We start from the raw sequence: 16,407 nt of genomic DNA, 5'->3' as shown, positions 1-16,407 counted from the left end.
GTCATATTCTGGGTGAGTTTCCGCCGTGTTTACATCCTTCGGTCGCCCTGGTGTGGGTAGGTGGCCGTTGTCTTGCTGACCTTTCTCTCCTCGCTCGCTGCTGTCGTCGGGAAATTTACCAATTTTCAGCCACTCGGATCGTTTTAAGTAGTATTACGTTTGACAGAATTAATAGAGGACCAAAAATGCCTAACAACGCGAGCCTCCGGACCACTGCATTCATTTCGTCTATGGATTTGCACATGGGGACAAAGAGATCGCTCGGACTTCCTGCTTCTAGGGTCTCATCATTGTTCCACCCAAGTCCCGTTAGCAGAGCGGGCTCCGTGGTCCACTAAACGTGCAAGTGGAACTGTGGTCGTATTTATGCTGTATTGTCTAATAATGCGTAGGGGAACGGAAGAAAGGGTCATTTAGACGATGGAAAGAACGCCATTAGCATGTCTTCTCACTAACGTAGGCGTTCATGTCGAGATATGTTGCTACTCGTTAGAAATTATACTAATCCTATGTATGGGCGAACCACCTACGAAGGGCTTATTCAGAAAGAATTTATAGGTTTAAATTACTTTATATGTACGTTCCCCCGCCCCCACCCCCATCATGCCTGGCCCACCAAATGCAGGCCTAAACCATATGCTGGCTCTATTAGTAGTACCTAGTTCGTAAAAAACTGCCCTTCAGTCCCATGTCATTCACCCAAGCCTTCTCGGTCTTTTGAGATTCGTTTATCCTTGTAGGGTGGCTACCTAGTGCCGTCAGTGTACCTCATGCGGTAGATAGTCGGCTCTACTCAAGGTTCTTTGGCCCCCGCCCAAGCTGCAACCCCTTATAATAATTCCTTTAATGTACCTCCCTTCATATTCTCTTTTCTGCCACCTGACTTCCACACTTGCCTAACAATTGTTTCATGATGCAACTGCAAGGATTTCCTCCTGTTACGCCTTTAAAACTTTACTATCAATTTCCCATTCAGCACTGAAAATGACCTCAATAGGTCCCAGTGTTTGGCCTTGCCCCAGAAAAATATGTATTTTTTGACATTCGTTTATTTTCCTGTCTTGGGTACTGTATCATTAATGATTTTATTTGTAGCTAATAAGATATTCAGAGCTTACTTCAAGCCATGCCATCAACAGTTTTTAGTCGCCTCTCATCAGAGTGTACAGGTCTTTGCTGCAGAGAGAACTAGTGTATCCATCATAACTCTAACCAATATCCATCATTCTAATTGACAAAAGCATAGAGGTTGAGTTTAAAATATATTTTTTATACAGTCTTTAAAAATACTAAACATAACTTTTCATGTCAGTAATTATCAGGATGAAATGACACTCAGACTATCATGCCACGACCTGTGTGTGAATACTTCATCCTTGCTTTTATTTAAATTTACTTTCTGCATGCCAAAAACTTCCAAAAATGATCCAGTTTCATCTCCTACGGCCTGTATTCATTCCAATTGTTGTAACTGAAGCTACAGCCTTATTCATTTCAATTGTTGTAACTGAAGCTCATGTGCTGTAGGCAATCTGTTACTGCACCAGGATTCCAGTTTCGAAACCCACCTTTTTGACAAGATTATCGTAGCATACAGCCATTTAGTCCAATCTGGTATCTGTTATTGCTTATATTTTGTTTAATAACTAGTAGCTTCATAATACAAAAATGTTCTACTTATGCAAAGATCTGCCCCTCTGCGTTAGCATTTAACTCCCCTGCCTCTTCATTATTAGTTCATATGCAAATAGGTATTGGAAATCCCATGCCATAAATAATTGGCACAGGATATAGGTACGGCAGCCGTATCCCGATCGTGGTAGATATTGGTACGGCAGTGAATTGCGCATGCGTCAATTTCAGACTTCCTGCCGTACAAATAATATAGTGCGGTGAGGGTACGGCAGATTCTGTCATTGGCGCCGTATTTGCGGTCTTGACTTGCTGTAGATACGGCAGTTAGCTGTATCCGTTTACCAGTTTGCTAATCATACTGTATTATGTAAACCAGAGCTCGGCTTTTATGTGGGACAGTCACGCTTTTTGAACATCTTGTTTTTTTCCCCCCCCTTTTTTTTCAGTTAGGCAAAAATGTTCCTCCCCCCTGTTTCTTGGTTTGTTTATAGCTTTTGTGAATTGTGTGTCCCGCTTTTTTGTACTACAAAAACAACACTATCCAGATTTTAATGGAATAATGCTAAAATTTGGTTTAACTTTGCCATTTCACTACCTGGTAAATTCTATCGTCTTCTCCGACAGCTGCAATATACCCAATGAAGTGAATTAAAAGAATATTGTAAAGTATATAACGGTCCTTGCAGCTGCCGATGTTGGGCAGAATAAAGGGCCGAGAAAGTCACCAAAGGTACGATGGTAGTGTATATATTTATATATAATCCTCTTTGAATCTCCTCTTCGGAATTCTTTTCAGGGCCGATTCGATCGTTCGTGACCTACGTATACTATACCATGAATTACCCAATTTTTGAAAGTTTGAGTCTTCATAGATGTCTATGGCTTTCTTCAGCTCGTTAAAGCCTGAAAACATCTGTTTTTCGGCGAAAACTAATGTATTATTCCGCGGTTCATGCTGTTCCGTCACCATTTTTCTTGCTGTCACTGATATGCCCAAAGACTGGGTATATACTTCAGTATATAGTCTTTGGATATGCGTGAGGCGGTAAACAAGGGTTAGCGCATGCGCAATTCACTGCCGTACCAATATCTACCGAGATCGGGGTACGGCTGCCGTACCAATATCCAGTTCGTAAATAATTTGCAAGCCTGAGCATGTGTACGTTTGGAGATCCATAAATCTTTTAAGGTTTTGCATGCATTCGCTTCTCATGGGTCACAATATGTTACAATGTTAACAGTAGGTCAAAAGGTATATACTAGTCAGATTTATATGTTTATAAACTAAGCTCTGAGATACCAATATATGGTGCTCATATTTTGGCAAATACTTTATAGCTTATAACATGGTTAATCGGTAGCATTTCGATCAGAATATTGTATGTTGCAGCTTTTTGTCAGTCAGCATTTACGATTTGTTCAAGTCAATGCTGCATGTGTTGTGTGTGTAGCACACTTGTTACAGCTTCTTGACAGTAGTATTTCTTTGCTCGCCAGTATCAACTTACAGCACTTTTATTCAAACAAAAATGCCATGTTCCACATGGAGTTCTGTGGCATGCTTTGAAGTCTAGACAACCGGATTAGGTTAAGCTTTTAACTTTAAAGCAAATAAATAGTTTGAAATTCCTGGTCATCTGAATGTCAGGCAGGTGAAGATGTTTCAGCATATACAGTGAGGTAATATGTATAGTTAATTCAATTATTTACATTTAAAATGGGATGGTTTGTTATTAGTGGTTTGTAATTTTTCCTCAAAGTGGTTTTTCCATAAGAGATAAGCGCCTCAATAGCGTGGTTGGTATGGTGTTTTCGTTCCACCTCTGTGTCGCGAGTTCAATTCTCGACCATTCCATTGAAGTGTCAGAGATGTGTATTTCTGGTGATAGAAGTTCACTCTCGACGTGGTTCAGAAGTCACATAAGTAAAGTCGCTGGTCCCGTTGCTGAATAACCACTGGTTCCATGCAACGTAAAAAAAACACCATACAAACAAACAAACATAAGAGAGAGATATTCATTTCATTCTGGGCACAGTTCCAAAAGGTCGAATAAGGGGAGAGTGTGGTCCTGTGTATTTTCAGTTTTCCAGTGTGCTCTTTATGGTTACTGAACATTTGATAGGCCTTTATTTAAATATAGTATCTTGAGACAGGTTGCTGCTTCCAGGAAACCGGTTGGTTTCAGTGGCAGATTTAAGGGGGCACCTGGTCATGCCCCTTCCCCCCCATGGGTATGGACACAGTAATAGAACATTGTTAGTAGCAAAAATGTGCTTATTTCAACAGCTACAATTGTTTGTCATTACATTTATAAATATTGATATATAGATAGCCACTGTATACGTATGTGTACATGTTACATGTGCGTATATGACCAGTTCGCTGTCATTAGTATTATGAAATACTGACATAACATAGTTTATAATAAAATATTATTGGTGGGTTATGTATAGAATTATATACATAGTTGCTTAAGGTCATTTTAACCATTTTGGTTATCTCCCAAACTCCAGAACATTATTACAGCATTCATTTCTTCTGTAATATTAAGCTTATTTTTGTCCGCATCTATTGCAAAGCCCATAGTCATTGCTTTTGAGGGGTGAGATATGTATATTTCTGGTGATAGAGGGTCACTCTCGATGTGGTTCGGAAGTCACATAAAGCCATTGGTCCCGTTGCTGAATAACCACTGGTTCCATGCAACGTAAAAATACCATACAAGCAAACTAACATACAAGGAAATGAATGATCTGACGAGGAGGCTAAAATTGCCAAAAGATGCAAAATCTGATAGATAAATGTTCTGCACTGTGATAGGTAAGCAAAGGTTCATTAAATTTTAATTCTGAGTAAGTTGCCGCATAGATGGTTGCCAGCATGCTGCCTATCCACCAATAAGAAAAATAAGTAAGTTTTGAGGATTGGACCGAGTTTTTGGTTCTAACCCTAACAGAAGGTTTGAGGTTAGTAACCTGCCATAGGATAGAGCATATGTGATGGACCTGTACATAATTTTATTTTGGAAGGAGTCTGTGTCCTATTATGTTCACTGTGATGGTCCTCTGTGCAAGGAGGAATTTTTATTTTTTGTGATTGGAGTATTTCAGAAATTTTAAATTACATATAGCATAGATGAATGTACATAGTACTATAACCTTTTGGCTACCTACTAGAGGAGGAGATTTGAACATTTTCATTTCTAATACAAGGCAAAGATTTGAACAATGTGTTTATAATGGTACAGATATTCTATTTATTGTGTACCAACACTTTAATGATAGGGGAAACCTAAGAAAAATGTAAATCCAAAGGTTGTGAATAACCTGATAGCTGTTAGTGTCTTGGCTTTAATGTCTAAACTTCATTTTCAGTCTGCCACTGAGGCTGATACAGTATAGCAGCAGGACAGAATGTGGCAAAATAACGCTAAACATGAGTTGGAAGTTGTATGTAACTTATGTAACTGCTCATGTGAACACTTCAAATATATTCATTAAGGAAATTATACGTAGTATTTTAATTGAAATACAGTAACAGATTGATAGTTTGTATGGTGACATAGGAACTGTTGTTATACGTATTTGGACACTAATTTACAGCAGCACTGAAATGGAACCATCAATGAATGTTTTTTTTCTTTTTTTGTTATGGGATGTTTCGTTCTTCATCCCCTTCCATCATGATTTTTCCTGTATGAGGTTAAAATAAGAGAGTTCTCCCTATACCTACACTTTTGTCTCCATACATACGTTATGCTTACATTCATCCTTAATCCCCTACTAGTCTAGGCCTATATCCATGCTGTTTTCCATGATTCCCTAGACTTTCATGCAGGTTGTTCTATTTTGTCATATCACACACGTTCAAATCATATTGATCTCTGAGATCAGTGTGCTATATTGCAGTTGGTGAGCACCACGCACCTCATTTGCAATAGTATTTCCCTCTTTACTCAGGCTGTGAGGTTTAGCATTTTTCGGTTACCCCTTTTATTTGTCATTCCATGTCTGCTGCATGCATTGTAAGTTTATAATTTTTTACTTCTTATTTGTATGTTTACTGTGTTTTGTGTCTTAATGTATTAACTAGACATGTATCACCTACTTATTTGTAACTTGCCTTTTATTTTTCTATTGGCAAATTGATTTAATGAGTTTCCACCTGGTCTGCAACCCAACTATGACACCCCCATAGATGTGTATTACACAATGAGAGGAGTTCAAAACACCCCCATCTAGTCATTCACCAATTAATAGTTTCTGAGATATGACTTTTAAAACAAAATTACCTTAATTCTGTCATGTGATGGATTGGTGGACAATGGTGTTTTGTCAACAAAACCCACCCAGCTGATGTGGATCGTGGATGCCACAAACTTCCGCCAGTAATGCCAGCAATTTAAGCAATCTTGAAGTGAAAGTTTCCATGTGAGACATCACTTTTCAGGGGCCTTCTAGCCAACTTAAGACTGAGGGAGGATACTTGAGTTCATAAAGGTGTGTGGTAATGATCCATCCAATTAATATTAGTCTTCAAGGGCATGGTTTCATTTCATCTTCAAAATTCAGTGACTGAACTCTATAACGACAAGGTAGAGTTGCCTAGCTCCTGGCCTTACATAAAGCTATTATGTTTGGTGACTGCAGTAACGTAATATTAATCGGCCTTCTTTTAGGTTAAATTCGTTGGTAGTACTTCATGAATTTGTCTTATTGTGGGACTTGGTAGGCAACGCCGATAACTGGTGTGACAATTTACTCTTTCCAGAACTTTTGGTGAGGGAACCAGTCTTTAACCAATCCAGACTTTTTCAGAAGTTTGAGGATTTATTAGTTTATCATTGGTGTAACCTAAACAAATTTTTGTATTTTTTATAAGTTGTGTGTGTTGATTCAGTAGTATCTATTAGTAATTTATTGTTCTTTATTACCAACAGTTACTTGGGTTGAGTATCCTAGCAATCGGAGTATGGGCTTGGACAGAAAAAGACACATTCAATAATCTCAGTCGGCTCACAAATATTGCATTGGATCCTGCTTTCCTCTTCATCATAGCTGGTATGTACTCTTGCTAAAATTAGCTTCCTTGCAAAATTCATAAATTTAGGCTGTTTTTACATTATTAGGCTTCTGGTTATATAGACAGTCAAGCTATCTTGGTAACCCCAGCACATAGGGAATTCCTAGGACTCTTGGATTGTATATATCAGTAGTACAGTATGTGGACTGAGTGGCCTTTGTAAAATTTCCAAAGAAGGAAAAATATTTTATATACATGTCTTATAAGTACAAACTTCACTTTTATTTACAGGCACAATTACATTTACCATAGGCTTCACAGGATGCCTTGGAGCTCTCAGAGAAAACACTGCTCTCTTGGCTTGCGTAAGTAATCATGAATTTGGCATGGAATTTTCACCTCTGCTAGAGAAGTTGGAAGTTCCGAGTTAAAGTGGGATACTTCAAGAATATATGTAAAGGTTGCCAGTTGTAAATTGTCATTTGTTCCGATACGTAATACAAACCCTCGGTCCTTTAACAATAGGAAGGTAACTAGCGGCAGCTGGGACGGTCGTAAGCTTCGAACAAGGGGAGAACGGTAGAGTTAACGGCTTGTCCGATCGGTGAAGGAGTGAAGAACCACTTTTGCTTTCGGCCGCGGGTGTGAAGGACGTGTTCGTCATCGCTCTCTGCCCGCTTCATCGTCGTATGCTTTGTTTATATTGTGTTTTCTACTAATGGTTTGTTTGACTTGAAAATGAAACTGTAAGTACACTGTTTTCATTTTCATTACTTAATTATGAGCCAACATGGAGCCATCGCCGTAGATGCGGTGATTTCCGCTCTTTTCATGAAATTGATACCCTTGAATTATGTCTCGGTGCCGAGGGCGGGCGCGCTCGCCCCGAGTCATGTATTTTGGGCGAAAGTGTGTAATTGAAAGATGTAAGTACTCTTTTCATTATATTTTGCCCTGTGCGTTCGTTGCCGAGAGCGTGATTGCGCTCGGCACGAGCCTCTTATTTTTATGGATAGAATGCATGAAAGTGGATGCGCAATGCAGTATTCTTTTCATTTTCATTTATTAATTGCATCAATTTAATTTTGGATCAATTTCCGCTCTTACCCGGGAATTGATCCTTACGATTTATTTTCTGTGAAAGTGAAATCGCAAGTGCAGTATTCTGTTTCATTTTCATATATTTTTTATGATAGCATCATATTATTATGGATCAAGTTTCCGCTCTTACCCGGGAATTGATCTTTCCCCCTTTAAGTTCTATGAAGTGAATCGCAAGTGCAGTATTCTGTTTCATTTTCATATTACTTTTCACTGCTGTGCGGGGGTAGAGGAAGCGAAGGTCTGCCGGGAAGTCGTCGGAAAGCTCTCCCGCGACTCCCTTGGTATCCGATTCTTCATCTTTTTCCTGACCCCTGCTCAGCTTCCTCATTGTATTTTGTATTTGGGGTCTTCCTTGCGTTCGGGGTGGTGGGGCATGTCCTCCCCCCCGTGCATGAGGGAACCCCTCTTACTAATCTGTCTGTGCTACCACAGGTGCTACATCCGTGGGAGACGACCTTGGACAGGTATGGACCACTGCGGCTGCAGGGCGTGCCTAGCATCCACGATCTGCTGCAGCGTCTAGCGAGGTCTGGGGCGGTGACCTTGGCACGGTCTACACTACAACCTCCACAGCCGCTTATGCTGCTTCCCCCCGCTGGTCTACACTCCCCATGCTGTGTCGGTGACGCCGTCTGCCGCTACTAGGGCCAGTCGACGCCGTACCGAGGGGGGGTATGCCGCCGCCGCTGTGTTTTCTTGTTGCCTGCCCCAGACTTTCCGCTATTCCAGCAGCTCGCCCTGGACCGGCCGCCAGTACCCAGGTTCCCGCTGGCTGCCGATGACTACGAGGCGATGGCTGGACCTGCTGTACCTGCCGCTGATGTTGTTGCTGGCCCAGCCGCTCGCGCCGCTCCTGTGAGGCGTGCTGTGCGTGACGCTCCTGCTGTTGCTGGTCCTGCTGGTGCTGGTCCTGCTGTTGCTGGTCCTGCCGTGCCTGCCCCTGCCCACGTCGTGTCGCGTCATGGAAGTGCTGCCCCGGACTCAGGTCTTTCCGGACAGGTTCAGTCGGGGCGTGTTGCTTCGGCAATTGGCCCGGCTCCTCCGTGGATGGAAGACCTGACGTCCGTCCTGAGAGAGCTGACGAAGAAGAGGAAGGTGTCGTCGTCATCTTCATCGTCTTCTTCGTCGTCTGCTGCCGCCTCTCCCCCTTCGACTTCTAAGGCTTCCAAGCCGAAGAAGAAGAAGGCTGCCTCCTCCCCCCCTAAGAAGGCTCCTTCGGGACCTTCGAAGGGCCCGTCTCACTCCGGTGTGACGGGGGGTTCTTCTGCTGGTCCTCCTGCTCCTTTGGGAGCGGGGCCCGTCTCCCCTTCCGTAAGGAAGAGATAGACGGGACCAGAGGAGTATCGGTTAGCACTGGTACTCCTCGCCTGGTGCTAGCGGCGATGCCGCTATGGCCAGGTTCCGGCTCGGTCTCTGGTCGTTCGCGGGAGATCCCGAGTGTACGCTCTCCCTCGGGAGACCGTGCAGCCAAAGTTTCGGCGCCAGAGTTCGCTCGGCGCCAAGACCGCGGCACGGAGCAGAAGGCTGGTGAGAGCCGCTCAGGTGACTCTCGCCAGGCCAGCGGCCGCTCTCGCAGCGACCAGCTGGTAACCGGGTTTCCCCCTAAGAAGACTCCTTCGGGAACTTCTAAGGGCTCGTTCCACGCCATGGGACGGGGGGTGGGGGGATTCTTCTGCCGGTCCTCCTGCTCTTTCGGGAACGGTCCGTCTCCTCTTCCACAAGGAAGAAGACGGGGACCAGAGGCGTACCGACTACCACCGGTACTTCCTCGCCTGGTGTTTGCGGCGCTGCCGCTACGCCAGGTTCCGGCTCGGTCTCTCGTTCGCGAGAAGTTCCGAGTATACGATCTCCCGCGGGAGAGCGTATAGCCAAACGCGGCACGGAGCAGAAGCTGGTGAGAGCCGCTCATGTGACTCTCGCCAGGCCAGCGGCCGCTCTCGTCAAGCGACCAGCTGGTAACCCTGGTAGACGTGACGGTCTCTGACCAGCCACGGGCTGAGGCTGGGGAATAGGTCCCCCCGACCGTCGGTACCAGCGGTTGACGCGCCTTGAGGACGCTCATCGGTCTCACCGCGAAAACGAGCTCCGCAAGTCACCTGACCGCCGCTCCCACAGGGATCGCGCGGATAGGGCGACCAGCAGCAGCTCGTCTGACGCACGGGACCGGGGTCAACGTGCTCAGTCGAGCCGCTCGCCACAGGTGAGCGGCACGGCCAGGCCTGCAGATCGATCCCCACCGCGGGTTGGTGATCGGCTGCAGCCCCCCACGTTACGCTGGTCTTGCCAGCGAGCGGGGGGAGCGCCAGGTCTGTCTCTCCACTACCTTAAACTTCCTCGGGGTATGCCGGGAAGAGCGAGGTAGCTAGGAGTGATCGTGAGAGGTGCGCCGCTCATGATCCCGTCACGACGCCGCACATGCCACGTATGGTCTTAGGACCAGCCAGACGTACGCGCAAGTGATTGGAGGCGACCGTCAAGGGGGGGGGGGGTAGCGCCAGGTCTATCTCTCCAATACCTTCAACTTCCTCGGCATAATACGCCGGGAAGAGCAACAGGTATATAGAGTGATCGTGAGAAGATGCGCCGCTCACGATCCCATCACGACGCCGCACGTGCCAGGTATGGTCTTAGGACCAGCCAGGACGTACGCGCAAGTGATTGGAGGCAACCGTCAGGGATCTGTTGCTGGTCCTTCTTCTGAAGGAGGAGGGTCTTGGGAGCTGCTCTTGTTGGAGGGACTGGAATGGTCCTACTCCTCAAGACGCTGTAACTTCCGAGATTCAGAGTAACTCGGCACAACGACCTGGGGAGAGTATCGCCGCTCCACGGCTCAAGTCGTTCTCGAGCCCGAGAGGGAACCAGACTGACTGTGGGCTTGCCGCGATAAGAGCTTCTCGACTCGGTTCTGAACCAGGAGAGCCTCTCGTCTCCGGACGAGAAGGCTCGCTCAGGTTCTAGCCGGTCGGGCAGCTACTTCCCTCCTCTGCCGCGACAGCGGCGTTTTTTTCGGAGTATTGCATCTCTCTCCTCTCTCTCTCTCTCTCTCTCTCTCTCTCTCTCTCTCTCTCGTCTCTCTCTCTCTCTCTCTCTCTCTCTCTCTCTCTCTCTCCCGTCCCTCCTCTTTGAGAGGTTTCGATCTCGACGAGGACTGGAATGAGTCGAGGACGGTTTCGGCTCTCCTGTCAGGTGTCAATCAGCCCCAACCCAACGAGTTTCAACAGTGGTGGCAGATGCTTACCTACAGCACGAGTTCGTGACCCTCCTCGGGGGGAGGGGGGAGGGGGGGAGGGGTGGGAGGAAGGCCATCGCCGCAAGGTGATGGCTGCTCCTACTCTCGTCTCCAAATACTAGTACCGCTGGAGGACGAGCAATACCTTTTCACCCCATTTCCCCTTTCATCCCTCTCCTTACCGGCTACGAGGGAAAGGGGTAGGATCCTACAGACTTCTCTGTAGGATCCCACGATTGGGGACTGCGCTACCGGGGGGACCTTCGGGTCCTACCTGACGTAACCCCGGTTGTGGAGGAGGGACCCTGCACCATCTCCGATTTCTACGGGAATCGAGAGGACAACCGATATTTCGTTTAACGAATCCGGTGGGGGTTTCGCTGGGCTCATTAAGAATTCTGCAGAATTTCTAGCACACATGTCGAGACCACTCTCCTACTCTCGTCTCCAAATACTAGTACCGCTGGAGGGACGAGCAATATCCTTTTATTCTTCCCCATTACCCTCTCTCTTACTTGGCTACGAGGGAAAGGGGTAGGATCCTACAGACTTCTCTGTAGGATCCCACCGATTTGGGGGGAGGTGCGCTACCGGGGACCTTCGGGTCCTACCTGACGTAACCCCGGTTGTGAGGAGGACCCTGCACCATCTCCGATTTCTACGGGAATCGGGAGGACAACCGATATTCGTTTTTAACGAATCCGGTGGGGGTGGGGGTTTTTCGCTGGGCGCTTAGAAATTCTGCAGAATTTCTAGCACACATGGCTAGACCACTGTCCAAGGGAGTTAGACGAGTATTCCCGATAATTGTTACCACGATAATCGTGGGGATCTCGCCGAATGCTCGAATTCCTAGAGTTCTTAGCGTTGGAAGAAGACTGTCACCGAAGGAAGATATCTCAGTGGCGGCCAGCCCTGGATTAGAGAGAACGGACGGAATATCCAGTTTGGCTTGAATTTTCGTCTTCGTTATTCTGTGCACCATTGAAGCTTTCCTTCGGGGAAGACTTCTCCTTCTCTCTTTTTTCTTAGAGATCGAAGGCGGTCGATCTCCAATCCTTATTTTGTTTTCTTGAAGGGAAAGAATTTAGGATGGAGATCGTTGTTCAGAATCCTACAAATATACTACGTATATTAACCTCGCGACATGATTCTGCTAAGCAGTTGAATGGTCCGAGGGGTAGGCGCATATCCTGGTTACTCTACGGATAGCGACGTAGACAAGAAGTATTCTAATTGAACTGCAACTCGGGTTGCCTGCAACCTCCCTGGTCGTTTCCAGTTTCAATTTTTAATCTACTTATGGTGGTTTGTACCCAACAACCACCATTTAAGCTTTTATATTTACCAAAATTCGTTTCGCATAAATATAATTGCTCAAGCATATCTTTTTATGCTCGGTGGTTCTAGCCGAACGCTTTCCTTCGTGGAAAGGATTACTTGGCAACTCAGGATGACGAGTCAGCGACAGCTACTGCGTATTGAATTGCCCGAGGCATTTCAGTACCAGCTGGCGCTTCGAGATGCACGGTTGGTTATGTCTTTCTCACCTGCTTTGATTGAATACCAACCGTATCTCTGCCCAACAATCACGGACTTAAGTCTCTGATTAACGGGGATTCTCGCATACATGAATGACCATCTACTGCTGTGACACTAGTTATTCATCGTCTTCGGTATTGCAAGAATTTAAACAGAGATATCTATTCGACTCTCATCTTTCTGTTTACCGCACGGTAACAGAATTCTGTAATAGTCTCTTGCTGCATCGTATAGCGATAATGCGAATGATTTTTGCGGAATCTGAGTTTGTCCTCAAAATATCTCGTATTCGGAGGTGATGCAATTGTTCATTGTCCACCCCGGATTAGCAGATGTATTGAAATAAAGACATCGCCTACTCCCACACCTGCCAGCTCTACTTCCAAACATTCAGCCCATGAGAAGCAGTTCTTCACGGCGGCTGTCTCCCCTGTGTTTCATTACTGAAGAACGCCCCGCTTTCATTGCACACCGGACAGCAATGAAATGGCGGTTAGAGTTTTCAGTCATTTGTAAGCACAGGTTCAGAATCTTGAGATTCCTTCTCTCGATTCAGCTGGAAGACGTAGGTTGCATTCATTGCCTACCTTCGTCTTCGTCACATAGTGTTGTTTCTCCTTAAGCTGAGATTCAACGTCTGAGATTATCTTGCCATCAGGGACCTCAGTCTTTTGAAGGCAATTGACTTTCGCCTTTTGAGTCTTATGCATTAAGAGAATCATCACCGCGCCGTCCGGCATCGGTGACTAACAAATATATTATTTGTTTGGTCTCTCAGCATAACTCTTTAAAGGGCGAAGGTCACGTGACTTCCCACCCGATGCTTGGACAACTTGCCTACGATTCCGAACCAGTCAGTCGGCAGCTGTCAGAGCGCCCAGAGTCAGTTACGAACTATGCTGTGGACTTAGTTCGGTTGTTCCAGAGCAATCATTACTTCGTCTTAATAGCTTGTCAGTATGAGTACTGTACATAACCAAAGTCGAGAAGAGGGATAGGTCATACGACTATTCCCTTCTTTTCGTCTTAGGTAACTGCATGACTTTTCTTGCGAAGTCAAGCACAAGGGAATGGGGATTTGTGACGCTTGATTTCGTTTACCGATCTTCTTAGCGAAGACTCAGAACCCTTCGGTAACTGACGATTGGTTCGAGTCCTTCACAATACCCTCCCTAATGGACTTCACCGCCTCCGATACGAAGGCTATGCTGCTTTGTCCTGTGAAGGCGCGACGGAGCTGTCTGAAGAAACTCGACACCCAGGATGAGTGTGGACGACGCCTCTTCATCATTCTCTCGCGTTCCGCAAGAACTTCTCCGTGGCGCAGGTAGTGAAGGCAGGGGCCTGGTCCAACCGGACCGCATGCACCTCCTTCTACCTTCGGGATATTGCCCACAGGTCCTTGGATCGTTTTTTCCATTGGGAACCGTCGGTGGTTGCTCAACACGTTGTGTAGTTAACCCAGACCCTCGCAGGCTGAACAGCATCGAGTCCTGGTGTGACCGTAAGAATGGATGAGTGAATGAGAGTGTGACTGGCTCCTCTTCCCATCCTTTTCTCCCCTCTAACCTCTGGGTAGAGGGACACGGTCGTCACCCTGCTGGGTAAGGACGAGATGCAGGTGAGCTACTCAATAGAGCCAGCACTCCTATCCCTTTTCAGTAGGGATAGGAGTAATATCCACCACTTCCTCCAACAAGGGGGAGGAAGTGGATGCCAACTTGAGACAAACCCATCATTTTATGATTGTCTCTTGCAAACAGAACAAGTTCTTGCTTGCTGGTACGAAAAGATACGCTTTTGTTCCTCTCTTAGTACTTGGCCCAGAGGTCTGACCATTGATCCTGCGGTGCACACCCCGATCAATCGGACAGAAGTTTGGATCCCTCCCTTTGCTCTTACGACCAGGGAGGCACTCCAGGGTTGGACGAACACCAGTCTGTTCACCAAAAAGACTCGGATTCCTCCCACCAATAAGTGAGTCTTCCTATTGTTAAAGGACCGAGGGTTTGTATTACGTATCGAACAAATGATAATTTGTCGAAAATTGCATTTTTCCTAACTATACAAACCTGAGGTCCTTTACATATAGTCCCACCTCATGCCACCCCTCACCATGCACGCCCGCGCACGATCGGACAAGCAGTTAACTACCGTTCTCCCCTTGTTCAAAGCTTACGACCGTCCCAGCTGCCGCTAGTTACCTTCCTATTGTTAAAGGACCTCAGGTTTGTATAGTTAGGAAAAATGCAATTTTCGACATTGTCATTTTTATCTCTATTTTATCATTTTAATTCAGTTAGCAACAAATGAAATTAGTATTTACAGATCCACTTTATATACTCAAAATTGTTTGGAAGCTAGTACTGGTGCAGATTCTGATTGTGTGTGAAGACTTATTATCAATTTTCATTTCAGTACGCCATCTCCCTTGCTATCCTCCTCCTCCTTGAGATGACTGCAGGTATTCTTGGCTTCATCTTCAAAGATTGGGTAAGGCCAACCGGTTTTTTTTTTTTTTGGGGGGGGGTTAATAATAAAATAATAATAATAATAATGATAATAATAATATGTTTTATTTCAGCTCGGGGCCATATACATTGAATATACAAAATACAGACTAACATACACAATCTAGATACATGAAACATGATAAAATAGAAAAAGAAAATGAATAATCGGCACTTATCCACAAAATAGCTGAGGTAGCATAAAAGCTAGTAATCATAATACTGGTAATAACTGGTGAGAAAAAAAAAGCATTGAGAGTAATAGCAGTTAGTGCATATATTATATAACTTAAATTTCAACTAGAGACCTTAAGTGGTTACAGTAGTCAGGTCCAGAGGGCTAAATACTACATAAATTGAATGTAAAAAAAAAACTTTGTTCATTGTTTTTTTTTTTTGAAACTTACCTGTCAGATATATTATATAGCTGTATTCTCTGAAGTCCGACAGAATTTCTAAAACTTACGACACACGTAGTGGGAGTAGGGTGGTTAGTACCCATTCCCGCCGCTGGGAGGCGGGTAGCAGGAACCATTCCCATTTTCTATCAGATTTCTTCTGTCGCCGGTGTCGTAAAACAACTGTTTACACACCTCCGCCTCAGGATTTTGGAAAACTTTTCATTGGCTTGAGTATCCTCTTGACTTTTGGTTTTTTTTGTTTTTGGATCGATAGCTTGGCATATGTGACTTTGGATTGTTTTGAAATTGGCTTGGTTTTTTCCTTAAATATGTCTGGATCTAGTTCGGCTAGCGCCAGGGTGTGTTTGAAAGATGAATGCAAGGTGAGGCTACCAAAAGCCTTGGTTGATCCTCACACATTGTGTAAAGGTTGTAGGGGGCAAGTTTGTAAGTATGATTTTTGCTGTAATGAGTGCGAAAGTTTGGATGATGTACAATGGAAGGCGTATGAATCCTACGTAAATAAATTAGAGCGTGACAGGATCAGGAGGTCTTCCTCCAGGAGTAAATCGGGTAGCAGACAGGGTCTTAATGTAACCCCTTCTAACCCTCCTTTAGATTTTGTCTCCTAACCCCGTAGTGTTGCCTTCGGGCCCTCAAGTGGTGTCTGCGGAGGGTAATGCCCTTTCGCTTATTCTGGATTCATTGAAAACGCTTGAATCTAAAGTTCTTGCCCTTGAAAACAGGCAAACTAGTGCAGTGATAGTGCCCCTAGTGAAGTGGAGGGGGAGTCAGATCGGCCCTATAGCGCCTCTAGGGGGGCTGGGACCTCTGCCGGACTCCCAGGACTCAGGGAGAGGCATGTCGAAGGCCGAAGGAGGGTTACGGGGATCCCCCACCGATCTGACGTCCCTTCAGCAGTTCCTGTGGACGCTTCCCAGGCTGCTAAGGAGCGTGCTCGAG

At 45.4% G+C, this 16,407-nt stretch overlaps 1 protein-coding gene and 1 pseudogene across 3 annotated transcripts in view; one reads left to right on the top strand and one right to left on the bottom strand.

Annotated features, from left to right (window-relative positions):
- LOC135215399 (tetraspanin-5-like) overlaps positions 1-16,407 on the bottom strand; it is a 154,206-nt gene that overhangs the window by 27,443 nt on the left and 110,356 nt on the right. The gene's annotated exons all lie outside the window — the stretch shown is intronic.
- The window catches only part of LOC135215308 (tetraspanin-5-like), a 68,661-nt pseudogene continuing 52,254 nt past the window's right edge, over positions 1-16,407 (top strand).

Source organism: Macrobrachium nipponense, chromosome 5 (assembly GCF_015104395.2).
Source record: "Macrobrachium nipponense isolate FS-2020 chromosome 5, ASM1510439v2, whole genome shotgun sequence".
Lineage (NCBI taxonomy): Eukaryota > Metazoa > Arthropoda > Malacostraca > Decapoda > Palaemonidae > Macrobrachium > Macrobrachium nipponense.
This window is presented reverse-complemented; position numbering and strand designations above follow the sequence as displayed.